Below are 13,671 nucleotides of genomic sequence, written 5' to 3'. Positions count from 1 at the left end.
ATAGAATTGGTAGACCGTTCTTCATTAATGAGTATCACAAAGAAACCAAAACTCCTAGAACCTTCACAAAACTGAGTTTTTGTATTTAACCATTACTTCTATTCTTTAGTTGTTTCTTAGGTCATATAATCTTTTGTTCGATCGTTTAGCTAATTTGCTTTTGAGACATCTTTAATGATTATAACCAGTCCCTGTGGATTCGATATTCTTTTTATTACTGATGACGTAACCGTACACTTGCGGTTCGTAACAGAGGCCCAATCGATTGGGAGCCCTAGAAGCACAGATATAAAGGCGACGACGAGCTCAAACGCTACAACTCTTGCTCTCCAGCTCACGTGACTTTCTCTGCCAGTTCTTGGAAGCTCTTGGGGGCAAGTACTGCTACACTTCCAAGGTTCAAGAGGCGATCAGCTACAACAAGATCAAGCAAGAAGAGGTTTTTCCTTTGTGTTCTTGTATTTTTCTTCTGGCGTTGAGTTGTATATTGTGTGAGTGTTGTATGAGATTTCTCCACATTTGGTAGTTACCAAGAATGAGTGTTTTTCATAGTAAAGAGTGTGTCGTGTATGGATCCTTGGATTAGTCACATCTTCTTGAGGTGGATACCAAGTAAATCCCTTGTGTTAGCATTGTGAGCATTGCTTGAGTGTTTTCCGCTACAACAACATCATCAAAGCAAGCAATCAAAGCACGACGAGCTATTCACCCCCTCCCCCTCTCGCTACAAATCGACTTTAACAGGTTCTTCGTAGCTAGCCATTAGTGCTAGACCAGTGTATGCTTCTATTTCTGACTCGGATAATGAGCTTTCGTCCCAAGTGACCTTGAGATTCTTGTGCTTGTTTTCCTTGGGCCTCTTGTCTTTTTCCTTTTTGAGTTACGGGCAGTCCTCCTTTATGTATCCTTCCTTTTGACACTGGTAGCATCAAACCTTTCTTCTATTTCTTGGATTTTTTCTATTATGCATTTCTTTAAATTTGTTAGATCTAAAAAATTTACTATATTTCCTTACCATATAAGCTTCTTGGTCTCCTTCTGGATCTGAGTTTGATTCGGGTTCATCCTTCTTTGTGACTCTCAGTGCCAGGTTCTGGCTTAACTCTTTACTTGATCCTGCACATCTGGATTCATATAATTCTAAAGTCAAAAATAATTTTCTAGTGTATTTAGCTCCAAGTCCTTCGAGATGTAGTAGGCGTCGATTATCGAGATTCATTCTAGAGTGCTAGGAAAGCATTTAGTGCATAGCGTACCGAGTCTCGATTTGTTACTGTTTCGCCAAGGTTGACCAGTCCAGTGATCAACTCCTTGATCTTCGTGTGTAGTTAGGCTACCTTCTCACTTTTTTCCAAGCGTACGTTTGTTAGTTGATTTCGAAGAAGGTCACATTGTGCAAGCTTCGCTTCGGATATGCCTTCGTAGAGTTCTAGAAATTTCTCCCAGAGGTCTTTGGCTGACGAGTAGCTTCCAATGCAGTTGACTTCTTGAGGCGGCTATACACTTAGTAGGTGATATTCTACTCTACTGTTAGTGACGAAATCACTTTGTTCCTTTTTCGTCCAGAGGTACTCTTCTTTCTCTACACATTGTTGATCTTTTGGAACTGCAAAATCATATTTAATAATTAAAAGAATTTCAAAGTCGATTTTTAGGAATACCTCCATTTGGCATTTCCAATGCGTGAATTCCACCTCGAACTTTGGTGGGATGAGGCTTGGTCCAGCCATTGATTTTGCTTCGGTCGACGATTAGTCCTTCTGAAGCGTCCTTGCTCTGATACCAATTGTTGGTCCCTTGGTGGTTGGCTAGAGAGGGTGAATAGCTTGAAATAAAAAATAAAATCTTTCTCATCTTTTCAAGCTAAATTAAGAAACACTTGCATAAAAAGAAACTTAATTAAAGAAAGAAAGAGGCATATCGTTTACTTGGTTACAATGTAGGTGATTGTTAATTCAAGGCAAGTAAAACTCACTAGAACAGTCTCCTTCAGGCGGAGAAGCCTCTTATAGCAGTTGAAGCACACAATTAAAAAGCTAAATAGAAAGAGAAATGATTACAAGTGTTGTGTTTAGCTTTTGGGATCAGGGCTGTATTTATAGTCCTGATCGGGGCGATTGGAAGGATTGCAGGCAACTGAACGCGGATAGAATTTTATCCGCATCGCAACGATTCGCGACATCTATCGTTTTGATAAAATTTCTGGTCCGAGCTCCCGGAGCTATTCCGGGTTGACCCAGGGCATGTACCGGGGGCGCCCTGGCTGGCCCTGGTGGTTTGAGAGCCTGGACCAAGTCCGGGCGCTCGAACTAAGAAAGTCAACACCAATTGACTTTTTTGATCCAAGACTTCCGCTCCTGTTTAGCTCGCTAGGGTCCGAGTCTTCCACTCTGGTTTTGCTCGTTTGGGTAATTTCGGCCATCTGGAATAGGACTCAACCGAACCCATCTTCCGGTCTTCTCGAGCAATCTTCTGCTCTGGCTTCTCATCCCATGGAAATGCCACGCGCCTCCTTTTCGTCCGCCAACGTACTCTTCTGCAGCACCTCATCTCTCGGGCGTATCAAGCCGGTCGACTCTCTCCCATGCCATCCTTCTCGCTAGCTGCGTCTTTCGCTCGACCTTTTGTGCTTCTAAGTTCCTACACACTTAGACACAGGATATCAAAATATAATAAGACCTAACTTGACTTGGTTTGATCATATCAAATTTTCACGGGGTACTTACACAAAATGGTGTTACTGAAAGAAAACATAGATATATTGTTGAAACTGCACATTCTCTCCTGTTATCTACATATGTTCTTAGCGAGTTCTAAGGAGAAATTATTCTTATTGTAGTTCATTCTGTCAATAAAATCCATTTTCTATTACATACGGTTTGTCTCCTTTTGAAAAACTATATGATTTTATTCCTGATTATTCCGTCTTAAGAGTTTTTGGATCCACATCTTTTGTCTTTCATCCTCATGTTGAACATAGTAAGCTTAGTTCTCGGTCCGCTCTTTATATTTTTCTTGGCCGCAGCGAGGGTCAAAAGGGATATAGATATTATGATCTAGTTAGTCAAAAACTTTATGTCTCACATCATGTTATATTTCTTGAACACATCCCATTCTATTCCATTCCCTCCGAGACTCCTAATCTTCGAAAATCTGATCTCACTTGTGTTGATCCTTTTTGCACTGATTCTAATAATATACCATCTCATGTTTCCCCATAATTAGACCACCCTAGAATCTCTTCTTCTAATGATGATACTTGCAGGATTGACACTCATATAGATTCTGGTCATCAGCTCCCCGATGATCCCTCTGCTTCTACTGCTTCCCATGATGCTCCTGTGATAGCGGATTCTCCTTCTCGTTACCCTCGGTCTATTCAATCACCTGATTTTGTGTATTCTACTTATTCTGGTTCTTTTTTCTTCTTTTTTTGGCCTCTATTCACCAATTATCTGAACCCTCCTCTTGTAGAGAGGTTGTTCTTGATTCTCTTTGGTAGCATGCTATGACGGAAGAACTTTTTACTTTGTATCAAACATGTACTTGGGATCTTGTTCCTCTTCCTTTAGGAAAGCATACGATTGGTTCTTGATGGGTGTATAAGATCAAAACTAAATTTGATGGGTCAGTTGAGCGGTATAAAGCTCATTTGGTTCGTAAAAGATTTTTTTAATAGTATGGCATGAATTATGAGAAAACCTTTGCTCTAGTTTCTAAGCTTATTACTATCTGTACTCTCATTGTTACTATCTGTACTCTCATTGCACTTGCATCAATTTGTTAGTGGTATATTTTCCAGATGGATGTTAAAAGTACTTTTTTAAATGGAAATATTCAAGAAGAAGTCTACATGGTGCCTCTATTAGGTGTCACTCACAACTTTGGTGAAGTTTGCAGACTAAAGAAGGCTCTTTATGGTCTTAAACAAACTCCTCGAGCTTGGCTTTCTTCCTAGCCAGCACGACTCTATTCTTTTTGTTCATTTACTTTGTTAGATCGCACATTACTTTCTCTTTATGTTAATGACATGATTATTACATGGGATGATTTAAATGGAATAAAAGAGTTGAAATTGTATTTGGATCGTGAGTTTAATATGAAAGATTTGGGTCCTCTGCATTATTTTTTGAGACTTGAAGTAGCTTATTCTCCTTGTGACTATCTTCTGTCGCAATCCAAATATATTGGTGACATTATGAAGTAAGCTCATCTATCCGACACTTACACTGTTGATACTTCGCTTGAGGTTAATGCTTGGTACTCTTCTATTGATGGTGTTCTCTTGCAGATCCATCTTTATATCACACTCTAGTTGGCAGTCTAGTATATCTGACCATCACTAGACCTGACATTGCTTATGCTGTACATATTATTAGCCAGTTTGTTACTTCTCCAACTTCTGTACATTGGGGAGATGTGCTTCGCATCATTCAATATCTTCGAGGTACTCATTTTCATAGTCTTCTTTATCCTTCTACTTCTATCTTAGAGTTTGGATGGTGATTCTACAGATCGTAAGTCTACCATAGGATATTGTGTTTTCTTAGGAGATTCCCTTATCTTTTAGAAGAGTAAAAAGCAAGATGTTGTCTCTCGTTCTTCTACTGAAGTAGAATATCGTGCTATGACCACTACTACTACTGAAATTGTTTAATTACGTTGGTTACTTGCTGATATGAGTGTTTTTCTCTTGAACTCTACCCCTATGCACTGTGACAACTCTAGTGTCATTCAAATTACTTGCAATTCTGTCTTTCACGAGCGTATCAAGCATATCGAGATTGATTGTCATTTCACTCGCCATCACTATCAAAATGATACCACCACTTTACCATTTGTCTCGTCTTCCATGTAAATTATAGACTTACTCACTAAGATACATTCCACTACACGGTGTCAATTTCTGCTTAATAAACTCTCAATATTTTCTGTTAGTACATTGTAAGTTTGAGAGGACATGTTAGTATATGATAAATTATTATTATATAAAATTAGATTAATTTTTTTTATTATTTTATTATCTATTTATAGTTACTTTTTCTTTGTAAATTTAAATTTTTTGATAATATAATTTGTTAGCCTCTGTTTTAAGGTTATCTTTTTTTTTTCCCTTTTTATTTCATGTTGCTTTTTATTTTCTATTTATATTCTTTATTTTGTTCACAATAATTAAGTTGATAATCGCTATGGCTGTTTTCGATCGTCATGATCATGATGTTCTAAGTGGGCATGCAGTGGTAAGCAGTAGACACGTATGTGGCAACTGAATGTAATCTTGATGTTTGCGTTGTAGAGGAAAAATACAGTTTATGGATTATTAAGTCAGAAATGTCTTCTAAAAACAGTCCTCAGGAATGTCTCGCGGTCAAAGTTTTAATGTTGTCACCGTGTCCTCAGACATGTCAAAGCGACCTTGAAGTTTGACTTGTAGCTTTTATCCCCCACGCCACGCATAGAAACTTATTTCAGAAACTGAAACTTGTCCGCCAAGATTTGGACTCGTGGCATGACCAAATCAGAGGGTTTTAGAACGTTCTATCAGTGCTGTCATTAGGCAAGGAGAGGCTAATTAACTTGGAGTGAATTTTATCAGTATATTGTTTGCTTTTAGGTTTTGTTTACTCTGAATAATGGATGGAGGAATGAAAAGTAATTCAGAGAGGAAAAAGGAAAAAGACACGCGGATCCACGACTCATGGCTAACTTAAAAAAAATAAATAAAAACAAGATAATGCTTCAATTTATTCTTCCTTCCCTTTATCTTCTTCTTCCCTTTGTATTTTTTCAAGCACCATTAACCCATCTCTTCTCTTCTTCCTCCTCTCAAACAACAGCGGCGCGCAGCTAGAGAGCTTGCCGGAGCTAACCAAGGCCGCCACCGATAAGGAGAATAAAGGAACCCTAGCTGCTTCCCTTTCTCCAGCCAACATCCACGAGACTTTTTTCCTTTTCCTTGCTGTTGTGGTCCCTGGTTCCTGGCAGCAGCTGCCAGAGTCTATCATCAGAGTATTATATTATTTGTTTATAGTTTTGAGACTAATTTGAATTTTTTCTCTTATATTAGGGTTAGATTTCTTAACTTAACTATTATGTATTTTTAACATTTATTTTTTTGGTTTTAATAATATGGTTTGTTTTTTACTCATATTAATTTTTACATGGTATCATAGTGGTTCTCCTTCTCTGATCTAATTTTTCTATCGATTTCGGCACTGACATCCTTTTCTGCCAATGTCGATGCCAACATTCTTTACTGTCAATTTTAGTGCCGACATCTTGTATTACCGATTTCGGAACCGACACTCTTTTCTGTTAATTTTGGCGCCGACACTCTTTTCTATCAATTTCAACGGTGACACTCTTTTTTGTCAATTTCGGCGCCAATGACCTCTGCTACTAATTTCAACACCAATACCCTATGCTAACGATTTCTATGTCGACATCCTTTTCTGCCTTGGATTCTTTGTGTCACTACGGGTTATCCTGACACCATTTTTTTCGGATCGTATAGATATGTATCTGTACAATTTATTTATTCTGAGCATTATTCATTCTGTCATCATGTCTGGTTGTATAAATGCTTTATGAAAATCTGATTCGTACATGTTAGAGCAGTTTTAGTAGTTCTATGCGTCACAACCCTCTGCCATGTCAGCTTCCTTTCATTTAGGTTTGTCATCATCTGGTCTTTCAGGTATATCTTCATTCTTGTAGATTTTGGACTCTGGTGTCTCCCATCATATGTTATCTAATTTATTATCTTTTGTTTCTTTTTCTCCTAATTCATCTATATCTATTGTGACTACTAATTGCACTCCTATGTTATTAGTGTTGGTTCTTTGACAGCCGACAAAAAGGGGGGGATGAGTTGCCTTGCACAATATAAAACAAAGAAAACATCTTTCTCAACTTTTCAAACCAAATTAAGACACACTTGTTTAATAGTAAACTAACTAACAAGAAAGAAAGTAGAGGTAGATCTTTTTTACTTGGTTTGTAATTAGAAGATTACTAGTCCAAGACGTTGAAAGCTTACTATCAAATCTCCTTCTGGCGGAGAAGCCTCTTACAACAATTTAAGAACTAGATCACAAAGTAGAATAGAAGATTGTTTACAAATGTTGTATTGACTACTAAGATCAGAGCTGTATTTATAGTCTTGCAAAGGGCGCCTGGAAGGGTTTCGGGAGCCTTGGTGTGGAGAAAACTTTATCAAATCGCAACAGATTGCAACGATTGGGCAAAAATAGAGTTTTATGGTCCAGACACTCAGACCGAGCTCAACCAACCCTTTACCAGGGCACGTGCCAAGGGTGCCCTAGCTACCCCGGGGGTCCAGGCGCTCGGACTGCCTGGACAATTAGTAGGTGTTGGTTCAATTGTTACATCTTATTTATCTCTTACTGATGTTTATTATATTCCGAGTCTTACTTTAAATCTTATTTCTGTTAGTCAATTATGTAAGTCAGGACATCTAACCTTTTTTTTCTTCATCCAATTGTTATGTTCAAGATCCACAATCTCAGAGGCTCATTGGGATAGGTCGTAGGCAAAGAGGACTCTATGTTTTAAATCAACTCAAAGTACCAGAAGTTGTACCTTCGAGTGTAGATTTATCATCTTTTCATCTGAGGTGCTTTTCTTTTGATTTTTATTTGTGACAATCTCATTTAGGTCATATTTTAACATCTCGTTTACAGTTCTTAGCTTCTATAGGAGTATTATGACCTTTAAAAAGTTTTTATATTTTTTATTATAGTAGTTGTAAACTGGCCAAATTTTTTGCCTTACCATTTTTTAAAAGTCTTTTTTTTTCTTCTATTCCATATTGATGTGTGGGGACCTTCTCCTATTCCTACAATAGGGGGGGGGTCAAGATATTATATTTTCATTTATTGATGATTACACTCATTACTCTCGAGTCTATCTTATGAAACTTAAGTCTGATTATCTTACCATTTTAAATAACTTTAGAGCTCTTGTGAAAACTTAACATTCTAGTATCATAAAGTGTTTTCATTATAATTTTTTTTTTGGGGGGGGGGGGTGTGAATATATTTCGAATTATTTTTCATATTTACTTACTTCTGATGGTACTATTCATCAAATCTTGTATACATATACTGTTGAATAGAATGATGTAGATGAACAACAATATATACATATTGTTAAAACTGTTGGTTGCTACTCAGAAAGCCTAATGGTTCCACTGTACAAAAATTTTGTACAAAGGTCTGAACCTTTCCTAGCTACCATGTGTTCTTTTAAATTAAACTTGGATTGCCTGCGGAACTTAACACGTTTGATCCCAAGTTTAACTTATATGTTCTTTTAGGTTTAGACTTGGATATCCTGCGGAACTTAACACGTTCGATCCAAATCACCTAGGTCACAAAGTTAATTAAATATTAATTTCTAAATTTGGCTTCCAGGACTGCATGGCGAGGCACATGACCTTCTTGGATATGGGAGCAACCACCACCGCCTAGACAAAGCCTTTTAAGGAAAGTTAATATTTAATTTCCTTAAATGACTCTAGGTTAACCAAAAAGAATAATCGAAGCACAAGTTCGAAAAGAAAAAAAAAGAACACAACATCGAAAACTAATTCGAAATCTAGAATCACATGCCTCGTGTATTTGGTATTTTTACAAAGGAATAAAACTAGTATGATGCGGAAAATAATTACTAGTTATACCTTTCTTTGTGAACTTTCAATGAACTCTTGATCTTCTTCTACTGTATTCCTCTTCTAACCTCGGACATTGTGTGGGCAATGATCTTCCGAGATGAGAACCACCAAGGCACCTTCTTCTTCCTTCCTTCAAGTTTCGGCCAAGCAAAAACTTCCAAAGGATGAAGAACTTTTTCCACCAACCAAGCTCCAAGGGATGCAAGAAACAAGCCTCCTTTCTCTCCTTTTCTCCAAGCTAGATCCGTCCACTTCTATGTCTCCAAGAGGTGATGAAGTCTCGGCCACAAGAAGGAGAAGAGAGAAGGGGAAGGGAAAACTCTAGGGGCCGGTCACACCTAGGAAGAAAAGAGAGGAAGAAAAAGAATAGAGTCGTTCACCATGAAGGCACCTCTACCCCCTCTTTTATAATCCTTGGTCTGGGCAAATAATGAAATTTAAATAAAAATTTCCTTAATTCCTTTGCCATGAAAAAGAAAAATTATTTTAATTAAAATAATTTTCTTTTTTCAATTACAATGGCCGGTCACCTCTTTCCCCAAAACAAGGAGAGTTTTAATTAAAACAAAAATTAAAACTTCCTAATTTGTTTCTGGAAATTTATAAAAATTTCTCCAATAATTTTTATCCCTTCATGATTGGTTAATAAAAAGGAAATTTTATAAATTAAAATCTTTCTTTTAAACATGTGGATAATTTTCAAAAAGGAAAGTTATCTCTAAAAATTAAAATCTCCTTCCAATCTACAAATAAGGAAAGATATTAAATCTTTTCTTAATCTTTTGTAGAAACTAAAAGAGAATTTTTAATTTTTAAACTTTCTTTTAAATCATGAACATGATTAAAAGGAAAGTTTTTACCGAAATTAAAATCAACATTTTAATCTACAAATAAGGAAAGCGATTTAGCTCTTCTCTTAATCTTTTGTAGAATCTTATAAAAGGAAAGATTTAAAATTTTAAACTCTCTTTTAAATCATGTTATCCACATAAGAAAAATTTTAAAATTAAAATTCCTTTTTATTTTAATAGGGCCGGCCACCTAAGCTTGAGTTCAAGCTAGGGCCGGCCACATGAATTTACCCATGAACCAAGCCATGGCCGGCCCTAGCTTGGTCTCCAAGCTAGCTTGGCCGGCCCCTATAGGATGGGTAAGAAGGTGGGTATAAGTGGGTATAGTACTCTATAATTAAGAGACTACGATAGGGACCGAGAGGAGGAATTGGTTTTGGTCTCCCGATAAAATTAAGCATCCCGTGTTCGCTCCGAACACACAACTTAATTTTATCAATAATAATTCATTTCACTAGAGAACTATTATTGAACTACCGCACCAATCCCAAATTACATTTTGGGCTCCTTCTTATTATGAGTGTGTTAGTCTCCCTGTGTTAAAGATGTCGAATGTCCACTAATTAAGTGAGTTACTGACAACTCATTTAATTAATATCTTAGTCCAAGAGTAGTACCACTTAACCTTATCGTCATGTCGGACTAAGTCCACCTGCAGAGTTTAACATGACAATCCTTATGAGCTCCTCTTGGGGACATTCTCAACCTATATTACTAGGACACAGTTTCCTTCTATAATCAACAACACACACTATAAGCGATATCACTTCCCAACTTATCGGGTTATTGATTTATCAAACTAAATCTCACCCATTGATAAATTAAAAAATAAATATCAAATATATGTGCTTGTTATTATATTAGGATTAAGAGCACACACTTCCATAATAACTGAGGTCTTTGTTCCTTTATAAAGTTAGTATAAAAGAAACGACCTCTAATGGTCCTACTCAATACACTCTAAGTGTATTAGTGTAATTATATAGTTAAGATAAACTAATACCTAATTACACTACGACCTTCCAATGGTTTGTTCCTTTCCATCTTGGTTGTGAGCTACTGTTTATAATTTATAAGGTACTGATAACATGATCCTCTGTGTGTGACACCACACACCATGTTATCTACAATATAAATTAATTGAACAACTACATTTATCATAAATGTAGACATTTGACCAATGTGATTCTTATTTCTAGATAAATGTTTATACCAAAAGCTAGACTTTTAGTATACATCCTAACAAAAACAACCCATTCATTTTTATTATCTACCAGTGTTCCTAGTACCTTTTGGGGGGGGGGGGGGAGCATTCCTTATCACTACTCACGTAATTAATAGAATTCCAATCTCACACAATTCAGGCTTGTCACATTTTAAAAAATTGTATGAGCATGCTCCTATCTATTCATCTTTTGCGTGTTTTTTATTGTACTTGCTTCGTCCTTTGCCCACATGTTGAGCGTAATAAGTTAACCTCTCGGTCTACTCTTTGTGTCTTTTTGGATTATAGTATTAGTCAAAAATGATATCATTGCTTTGATCCTATTAGTAAAAAATTATATGTCTCCTGTCATGTTGTGTTTCTTGAGCATATTCTATTCTTTTTTATTCCAAATAGTTCGCATAATATGATAAAATCATATCTACTTTGTATTGATCCTTTCATTACTGATACTGAGGAAGCTTCACCCATAGCTCTTACTAGTAGCTCAATTAAATATGGTATTTTGGTTCTTGAGATATTTGATTCACATGCTCCTCCTTTTACCACCACCCAATCATCTCCTGAGGTTACGGATGATCCTTCTCTCCACTGTAGTCAATCCACTCATATTCGCAAGTCTACTAAACTATCGGATTTTGCTTACTCTTGTTATTCTCATTCTTTTACTTCATTTATTGTATCTGTTTATTGTATTTCTGAGCCTGTATCTTACAAAGAAGTTGTTCGTAATCTACTTTAGTAGAGTGCTATGATTGTGGAACTAACTACTTTGCATAAGACTCATACATGGGATTTGGTACCGTTACCACCAGGAAAACACACTATTGGTTCTGTTGGGTATATAAGATCAAAACTAAATCTGATAGATCTATCAAACGATACAAAACTTGTCTTGTTACTAAAGATTATTCTCAGGAGTATGACATGGATTATGATTAAACATTTGCTCATGTTGCAAAAATAATGACTGCTTATACTCTGATTGTTGTTTCTTTTGTTTGTTGATGGAAAATATCTCAGATGAATGTCAAGAATGTATTTCTAAATGGTGATTTTTATGAAGAAGTTTATATGCCATCTCATCTTAGTATTTCACACCAACCTGGTGAAGTTTGCAAGCTTCATAAAGTTCTTTATGGTCTTAAACATGCATCTTGTGCTCGGTTTGAGAAGTTCTCTATAGTGATTATTTCGCCTGATTTTCATCCTAGTAATCATGATTCAACATTCTTTGTTAGATGTACGAGTGCAAGTCGTATTCTTTTATCATTATATGTTGATGACATGATTATTACTTATGATGATTCTGATGAAATTGCTTCCTTGAAGTTTGAGTTAGCTCATTATTTTTCTATGAAAGATTCGGATATACTATGCTACTTTCTAGGCGTTGAGGTCGCTTATTCTCTGAAAAGTTATCTTTTATCCCAATCAAAGTATATATTTAATCTATTTGAGCGTGCTCATCTTGCTGATAATAGAGTTGTTGATATTCCTATTGAGACTAATGCTCGACATTCTCTATTTGATGACTCACCTTTGCAGGATCCTAGTTTGTATATGACTATTGTTGGAAGCTTGATTTATCTCACTGTGACTCGTCCAGATACTACGTATGTTGTTCATGTGGTTAGCCAATTTGTCGCTGCAGGATCCATTGGGCTGCTGGTCTTTGTATTTAGGAATCTTTGGGGTACTCAATTTCAAAGTATTTTATTTCCTTCTACTTCATCTTTGGAGCTGTGTGCATACTCTAATGCTGATTGGGCTGGTGATCTTACGGATCACAAATCTACCACTAACTTCTGTATTTTTCTTGGTGATTCCTTTATTTCTTGGAAGAGTAAAAAATAAGATGTTATTTTTAAAGCTTCCATAGAAGTTGAGTATCGTGCTATGAGCTCAACTACTTGTGAGATAGTTTTGTTGCATTAGTTGCTTGCAGATATAGGCATCTCTCTTTATCAACATACTTCGTTATATTGTGATAATTAGAATACTATTCAAATTATGCACAATTCAATTTTTTATGAGCGGACGAAACATATTGAAATTGATTATCACATTACTCGTCATCATCTTTAGATTGACACTGTCACATTGCCTTTTGTTCGTTCAAATCTATATATTGCTGATATGTTTACCAATGCATATTCCGCTTTACGCTTTCATTTCTTATCTGACAAACACTCAATGCTTCTAGCTGTAGCATCATGAGTTTTGTTAGAGTTAATTTGGGCTAGAGGGGGGGGGGGTGAATAGCTCATCGTGCTTTGGTTGCTTGCTTCGTGATGATGAAATGCAGCGGAAATACACACAAAGCACACTCACAATGCTAACGTTAGGATTTACTTGGTATCCACCTTAAGAAGAGGTGACTAATCCAAGGATTCGACCCTCACTTACTCATCCACTATTAAAACACTTCTTCTCAATAACTATCAAAGGCGGAGAAGTCTTGTATAATCTCTCAATACAACAAGAAGAAATGAAGTAGCAAATACAAAGAAAATCTTACAAGATTTTACACAAATAAAACCCTAGCTAGCTTTTTCTTCTTGTGTGGAGCGCCTCTTGACCTTGGAAGTGAAGCAACACTTTGCTCCAAGAAGTTTCAAGAATTGGCAAGAACCCGTGAGAAAAGATCGTAAGAAGTGGAGAGGAAGAATTGTGGAGTCGCTGCAAGGAAGACAGCTTTAAAATCGACGCTTCTTTCACAACGGTCACATCCCAATCTATTGACCAATTGATTAGAGAGGTTTGAATCGATTGGTCGATAGATTCAGAGTGTCCCTATGCTCTGCTGGAGAAACCTGAATCAATCAACTGATTGATTCAGCGTTTATCGCGACTCGCGTGATTTCCAGCCCCCCAATCGATCTTTCGATCGATTGGCG

The sequence above is a fragment of the Zingiber officinale genome, chromosome 4B (genome assembly GCF_018446385.1).
Source record: "Zingiber officinale cultivar Zhangliang chromosome 4B, Zo_v1.1, whole genome shotgun sequence".
In the NCBI taxonomy this organism is placed as follows: domain Eukaryota; kingdom Viridiplantae; phylum Streptophyta; class Magnoliopsida; order Zingiberales; family Zingiberaceae; genus Zingiber; species Zingiber officinale.
This window is presented reverse-complemented; position numbering follows the sequence as displayed.